Raw genomic sequence first — 8391 nt, forward strand, 5'->3', positions numbered from 1 at the left:
GAAGTGCATTATATGTATAGATGGCTTTTGGTAGAATAGACATTTTTATTATGTTAAGTCTTCTTATCCATGAGCAAGGTATGTTTTTCCACTTATGTAGGTCCTTTTTAGTTTCTTGTAGTAGTGCTTTGTAGTTTTCTTTGTATAGGTCTTTTACATCTTGGGTAAGATTTATTCCTAAGTATTTTATCTTCTTGGGGGCTACTGTGAATGATATTGATTTGGTGATTTCCTCTTCGATGTTCTTTTTGTTGATGTAGAGGAATCCAAGTGATTTTTGTATGTTTATCTTATAACCTGAGACTCTGCCAAACTCTTCTATTAGTTTCAGTAGTTTTCTGGAGGATTCCTTAGGGTTTTCTGTGTATAAGATCATGTCATCTGCAAATAGAGATAATTTTACTTCCTCCTTGCCAATCCGGATGCCCTTTATTTCTTTGTCTAGCCTAATTGCTCTGGCTAGGACCTCTAGCACAATGTTGAATAAGAGCGGTGATAAAGTGCATCCTTGTCTGGTTCCCGTTCTCAAGGGAAATGCTTTCAGGCTATCTCCATTTAGAGTGATGTTGGGTGTTGGCTTTGTATAAAGGCTTTGTATAGATGCCCTTTATTATGTTGAGGAATTTTCCTTCAGTTCCTATTTTGCTGAGAGTTTTTATCATAAATGGGTGTTGGACTTTGTCAAATGCCTTTTCTGCATCAATTGATAAGATCATGTGGTTTTTGTTTTTTGTTTTATTTATATGGTGGATTACATTAATGGTTTTTCTAATATTAAACCAGCCCTGCATACCTGGTATAAATCCCACTTGGTCGTGGTGAATTATTTTTTTGATATGGTGTTGAATTCTATTAGCTAGAATTTTGTTGAGGATTTTTGCATCTATGTTCATGAGGGATATAGGTCTGTAATTTTCTTTTTTTGTGATGTCTTTACCTGGTTTTGGTATCAAGGAGATGGTGGCTTCATAGAATGAGTTGGGTAGTATTCCGTCATTTTCTATGCTTGGAAATACCTTTAGTGGTCATGGTGTTACCTCTTCTCTGAAAGTTTGGTAGAACTCTGCAGTATAGCCATCCGGGCCAGGGTTTTTTTTTTGTTGGGAGTTTTTTAATTACCGTTTCAATCTCTTTTTTTGTTATGGGTCTATTTAGTTGTTCTACTTCTGATTGTGTTAGTTTAGGTAGGTCGTGTTCTTCCAGGAATTCATCCATTTCTTCTAGGTTTGCAAATTTGTTAGAGTACAATTTTTCATAATAATCTGATATAATTCTTTTAATTTCAATTGGGTCTGTTGTGATGTGGCCCATCTCGTTTCTTATTCGGGTTATTTGTTTCCTTTCCTGTATTTCTTTAGTCAGTCTGGCCAATGGTTTATCAATTTTGTTAATTTTTTCAAAGAACCAGCTTTTGGCTTTGTTAATTCTTTCAATTGTTTTTCTGTTCTCTAATTCATTTAGTTCAGCTCTAATTTTTATTATTTGTTTTCTTCTGGTGCCTGATGGATTCTTTTGTTGCACACTTTCTATTTGTTCAAGTTGTAGGGACAGTTCTCTGATTTTGGCTCTTTCTTCTTTTTGGATGTGTGCATTTATCGATATAAATTGGCCTCTGAGCACTGCTTTTGCTGTGTCCCAGAGGTTTTGATAGGAAGTATTTTCATTCTCGTTGCATTCTATGAATTTCCTTATTCCCTCCTTAATGTCTTCTATAACCCAGTCATTTTTCCGCAGGGTATTGTTCAGTTTCCATGTATTTGATTTCTTTTCCCTGATTTTTCTGTTATTGATTTCCACTTTTATGGCCTTGTGGTCTGAGAAGATGCTTTGTAATATTTCGATGTTTTGGATTCTGCAAAGGTTTGTTTTATGACTTAATATGTGGTCTATTCTAGAGAATGTTCCACATGTGCTAGAAAAAAAAGTATACTTTGCAGGAGTTGGGTGGAGAGCTCTGTATAAGTCAATGAGGTCAAGTTGGTTGATTGTGGTAATTAGGTCTTCCGTGTCTCTATTGAGCTTCTTAGTGGATGTCCTGTCCTTCTCTGAAAGTGGTGTGTTGAAGTCTCCTACTATAATTGTGGAGGTGTCTATCTCACTTTTCAGTTCTGTTAAAATTTGATTTATGTATCTTGCAGCCTTGTCATTGGGTGCATAAATATTCAATATGGTTATATCTTCCTGGTCAATTGTCCCTTTTATCATTATGTAGTGTCCTTCTTTATCCTTTGTGGTGGATTTAAGTTAAAATCTATTTTGTCAGAAATTAATATTGCTACTCCTCTTCCTTTCTGCTTATTGTTTGTTTGATATATTTTTTTCCATCCTTTGAGTTTTAGTTTGTTTGTGTCTCTAAGTCTAAGGTGTGTCTCTTGTAGGCAGCATATAGACGGATCGTGTTTCTTTATCCGGTCTGAGGCTCTCTGTCTCTTTATTGGTGCATTTAGTCCATTTACATTTAGCGTAATTATAGATAAGTATATAGTGTTGTCATTTTGATGCCTTTTTATGTGTGTTGTTGACAATTTCATCTTTCCACTTACTTTTTTGTGCTGAGACGTTTTTCTTTGTAAATTGTGTGATCCTCATTTTCATAGTATTTGACTTTATGTTTGCTGAGTCGTTACGTTTTTCTTGGTTTTTATTTTGAGTTATGGAGTTGTTATACCTCTTTGTCATTACCTTAATATTTACTCCTATTTTTCTAAGTAAAAACCTAACTTGTATTGTCCTATATCGCCTTGTATCCCTCTCCACATGGCAGTTCTATGCCACCTGTATTTAGTCCCTCTTTTTGATTATTGTGATCTTTTACATATTGACTTCAATGATTCCCTGTTTTGAGCATTTTTTTTTAATTAATTTTAATTTGTTTTTGTGATTTCCCTATTTGAGTTGATATCAGGATGTTCTGTTCTGTGACCTTGTATTGTGCTGGTATCTGATATTATTGGTTTTCTGACCAAACAATTTCCTTTAGTATTTCTTGTACCTTTGGTTTGGTTTTTGCAAATTCTCTAAGCTTGTGTTTATCTGTAAATATCTTAATTTCGCCTTCATATTTCAGAGAGAGTTTTGCTGGATATATGATCCTTGGCTGGCAGTTTTTCTCCTTCAGTGCTTTGTATGTGTCATCCCATTGCCTTCTTGCCTGCATGGTTTCTGCTGAGTAGTCTGAACTTATTGATTCTCCCTTGTAGGAGACCTTTCTTTTATCCCTGGCTGCTTTTAAAATTTTCTCTTTATCTTTGGTTTTGGCAAGTTTGATGATGATATGTCTTGGTGTTTTTCTTTTTGGATCAATCTTAAATGGGGTTCGATGAGCATCTTGGATAGATATCCTTTCATCTTTCATGATGTCAGGGAAGTTTTCTGTCAGCAAATCTTCAACTATTCTGTGTTTTCTGTCCTCCCTCCGTGTTCTGGGACTCCAATCACACGCAAGTTATCCTTCTTGATAGAGTCCCACATGATTCTTAGGGTGTCTTCATTTTTTTTAATTCTTTTATCTGATTTTTTTTCAGCTATGTTGGTGTTAATTTCCTGGTCCTCCAGATTTCCCATTCTGCATTCCAATTGCTCGAGTCTGCTCCTCTGACTTCCTATTGCATTGTCTAATTCTGTAATTTTATTGTTAATCTTTTGGATTTCTACATGCTGTCTCTCTATGGATTCTTGCAACTTATTAATTTTTCCACTTTGTTCTTGAATAATCTTTTTTAGTTCTTCAACTGTTTTATCAGTGTGTTCCTTGGCTTTTTCTGCAGTTTGCCTTATTTCATTTCTGAGGTCATCCCTGATGTCTTGAAGCATTCTGTAAATTAGTTTTTTATATTCTGTATCTGATAATTCCAGGATTGTATCTTCATTTGGGAAAGATTTTGATTCTTTAGTTTGGGGAGTTGTAGAAGCAATCATGGTCTGCTTCTTTATGTGGTTTGATATCGACTGCTGTCTCTGAGCCATCACTAAGATAAAAAAAAAAAAAAATTTTTTTTTTTTTTTTTTTATCCTAGTAGTGGTTTATTCTATAATTTTTCACTGAGTCTTATCTTGTTTTGTTTCCTTTCAATATACGTGGATGGACTACTAGATTGTGCTGTGTTGATTGTTGTAGCCCTTGACTTACTTATGACCTATTACCAGCTGGTTTGGGCTGTTGCCAGATATATATGCCTGAGACTATTCACTATTCTTGTGTAGAATCTGATTTTTGGTCATCAAGTGTGTGCTGCACCCTAACACCTATCCACCTTGAGAAGTAGTGGTGATAGTTGTGTGCACCAGATTCTATTAGCAGCTAGGGTTCACACTCCAGGGGGGGCAGGATGCTGACAGGCTTCCCCCAAGTGTCAGTGAGGTAGGTGTGTCTCTATTCCTAAAGCACCTTGGTGGGAGGGCTCTGCAGCTGTACCTTAGGCCCCCAATGCAAGTACCTCTACAGATTGGTAGATGTCACCCTCCTTAGACCCCTAAGGCAGGAAGCTAGGTGGTCTAGGAGGAGCTTCGGCCCTCAGTTCCCTGTTGTGGGTCAGTGAGGGCTCTGTTGAATATGCAGAAATATCAGACCTGGGAAACTTGTCTTTCCAGTAATCCGCTCAAAAAAAATTCAGTCAGATCCCTATCAGAAATGCCTTTGCATTATAATAGCCACCTTGTTCCCTGTAGGGATGAAAGCCCGAGATATGGATCACATATGCTTGGCTGGAGCTGGTTCTGTGTTTTTAGTCCAATTAAGGAAGGATTTTTGGTCCCTTGGATTTTTGTGGTTGCTTCTCTCAGGCCGGAAGAATGGGTTAGGAAAAGACCAAAAAAAAAAAAGGGAAAAGAAAAGCCGCGGAGCCGTTCTCCCTCTGGCTCAGGAAATTCCAATGTTAATGAAGCCGCCTGGGAAGGGGAGGGGAGGGTTCAGAAAAACAGGAGAGAGTGACACCCCAGAATATAGACAAAGTTGCTTATCTTGCTTGGGATGACTATTTTATCTGAGATTCCCGAGGGGCGTGTCATCTACGTGTGCTGGCTGGGTAGAGATTGCCCCCGAGGGTCTGACCTGCAGAAGCCACGGTCAGTTCCTCCGCTGCCAGTCCAAAGCCCAGTGTCAAGGTTCCCCGGCTGGGATGCTGCACTCCCAGGTCCAAAACCAGTCACTGCCTCCTGGGGACTTCTCCTCCCACCAGCCACGTCGCCACGCCAGCCGCGCAGACTGGCTGGGCCCCCTCCCGGTGTCAGTTCAGGAGGGTAGGGCTGCGCCCCGTGTTTCCACTTTCACAGGATGTGGCGCTCAGCTCCCCTGTGCCCAGTCCAAAACCCCGCACCAAGGTTCCCCGGCTGGGACGCTGCACTTCCGGCTCCAAAACCAGTCGCTGCCTCCCGGGGACTTCTCCTCCCGCCAGCCGCGTCGTCGAGCCAACCGCATGGACGGGCTGGGCCCCCTCCCAGGATCAGTTCAGGGGGGTAGGGCTGCGCCCCGTGTTTGCGCCGTCACAGGATGTTGTGTTCAGCTCCCCTGAGCCCAATCCTAAGCCCGGCGCCAAGGTTACCTGACTGGGACGCTGGCTCCAGGCTCCAAAAACAGTCTCTGCTTCCCCGTAGTTGTTCGTTCTCTGTCTCCGTCACTCAGGTCAACTCTTTAAATCTGTGTTTGTTGTTCAGGGTTTGTAGATTGTCATGTATGTGATCAACTCACTTGTTTTTCTGAGTCTTTGTTGCAAGAGGGATCTGAGGTAGCGTCTACCTAGTCAGCCATCTTGGCCCCCTCTCTTTGTATTTACTTTTATTACAAAATAGAAAACTGAGGCTAAGAGGCTAAGTAACTCACCTGAGGTCACACGGTTAGTAAGGATCAAGTAGGGATTGGTTCCCAGGGCATCGAAAACCGATGTCCTTGTTCCTTTACACAGCAGCAGGAAGAGCTCTGGTGGCACACTGGCTAAGCGCTTGGCTGCTAACTGAAAGGTTGGTGGTTTGAATCTACTATTTGCTCCTCAGGAGAAAGATGTGGCAGTCTGTTCCCATAGAGATTTTAGCTTTGGAGGCCCTATGGGGCAGTTCTAGTCTATCCTATAGGGTGGTTATGAGTCAGAATTGACTCAGCCACAAGGGGTAGAAGGAGCATTCCCCACAGAGTTTATCTGTGAATTTGAAAAGGCAACACTGGGCTCTAACCCTTCCCACCTCGGAGTGTCCAGAGCTGCCTTTCCTTTCACAAAGATCACCATTTACTTCAACCTGCTCCTCAGACAAAGACCATTTAGTTCAATCACCTCCTCAGTCTTTAAATTTTGTGGCTTCCTTAAATACCCAACAAACCTGGTCACTGTACCCAACTCCTTGAAATCTGTGATTTGATCCATGTAAGTACGTTCACACTGCTGATTCAATATGATCCTTCTCTAAATTATGGCCTTTCTCTCCTTTGACTTAAATTGTAATTACCTCTTAACTTCTTTCCTGATCATTATATTCATATACACATTTCTTTACTCATTGAATAAACATTATTATTATTATTAGTTCCTGTATGCCAGGCACTAGGGAAAGCCTGTACTTCTTCCTTTCAGAGAAAGTGGGGAATTGCCTTGCATTGGTTATAGATCTCAATGCAAATACTGCCTATGACCTGATGCCTTCATTTGTTCCAACCCTGCCAGATCAATTCATACTCTCCAGCAGTTACACAAAGACGGACATTCCAAGTCTTACAAGACAGTTTACAGTGCAGAATGAAAACAAGAGAAAAATGGCTTTGTGGCCCAAGAGCAGAACGTCACATATTGTGGGTACTCTTGATAACATCCAGCAGTATATGAATATGTGCTACCCCCCCCCCCGTTACCCCATTGCTGCCTGTTAATTCTGACTCACAGCAACCACTGTGCCACCAGGGCTACACATGAACATGGAATATCAGAATTTGTTATACAGAACTATTTAACTTGTTGGGCAACATCGTTGTTTATTCTAGAACCAAAGACAATTAAACACTCCCATGAAGACAGTCCTGCCCTGCTTCTAATGCCCCTGGACAAATCTGGAAAAATGAGTCTGATCAGCCTGGAGTCCAAATATTGAATTTATGAGGTCCTCTAAAGAGTTTGGGATGAATAGACAAACTCCTTCTAATAACTAATATTTGTTGAGGAGTTTTTATGGTACCAGGCTTTGTGTTAGGTGTTTTAATCCTTACAACACTCTATGTGAAGCAAATACCTTATTCTGTTAAACTTTCAAGATTCTGAAATAGAGAAAACATGTAGAAAAGGACATAAAACTTAAATGTGCTTAATTTGTTATAAAATGAACAGTCGCGTAACCCCATCCAGAGAAAAAAATAGAACATTACTGGCACACTATCACCCCCTTGGGAACTCTGATGGTGTAGTGGTTAAGAGCTACGGCTGTTAACCAAAAGGTCAGCAGTTCAAATCCAGCAGGCGCTCCATGGCAACTCTATGAGGCATTTCTACTCTCTCCTATAGGGTCATTACAAGTTGGAATTGACTCGATGGCAATGGGTTTTTTTTTTTTTAACAACCCCTGTAGGACACTTCTGGATCAGGGTACTCCCCATTCTCATCCCCTGTGTCAAGCACTTCCTGACTTTTATGGAATCCAACTTCATTGCATTTCTTTGCAGTTTCACTTTCTAATTAACCATCATTAAAAATATAATTTAATTTTGCCTACTTTTTCATCATATAGTTCTATTGTGCCTGGCCTATTTTGCTTCCCATTATATGTTTAAGATTCATCCATGCTGTAACACATCAGAAGTCAGGTTCATTCGCATTGCTGTATGATGTAACTTTGTGTGGATATACCACAATTACATATTTTTCCAGGATGGACTTTTGGCTTGATTCCTATTTTGGACAATTTTGAACGATGCTATGAACATATATGCACATGCTTCCTGATGAACTAGTATATACATTTCTCTCCCTAGGAGTGAAATTCCTAGGTTGTAGGTAATGGATACCTTAACCTTCATTAGGTACTTTCAAACAGGTTGTACCAGTTGACACTGTCACCCAAAATTTGTGAGAGTTCTCATTGCTCCACATCCTCCCCTAACTTGTTGCCAATTTGATAGAAACATAGTAGTGCCTCACTGAGATTTTAATTTTCATTTCTTTGGTTTCCAATGATTTCAAGCATCCTTATTTATATTCCATTTTTATGTCCTCTTTTGTGAATTGTCTATGTAAGTCTTTTGCCCATTTTTCTATAGGGTAGTTTGCCTCTTTCTAAGCGATTTCTGGAAATTCTTATTGGATGTAAGTTCTTTATCAGTTATACACGTTGAAAATATTTTTTTCCTTTATCACTTGCTTTTTTCACTATCCTTCTCATGTGTTTAAATAGATAACCTTAATTTCAATGTAGACAAAT

The sequence above is a fragment of the Elephas maximus genome, chromosome 1 (assembly GCF_024166365.1).
Source record: "Elephas maximus indicus isolate mEleMax1 chromosome 1, mEleMax1 primary haplotype, whole genome shotgun sequence".
Taxonomy (NCBI): domain Eukaryota; kingdom Metazoa; phylum Chordata; class Mammalia; order Proboscidea; family Elephantidae; genus Elephas; species Elephas maximus.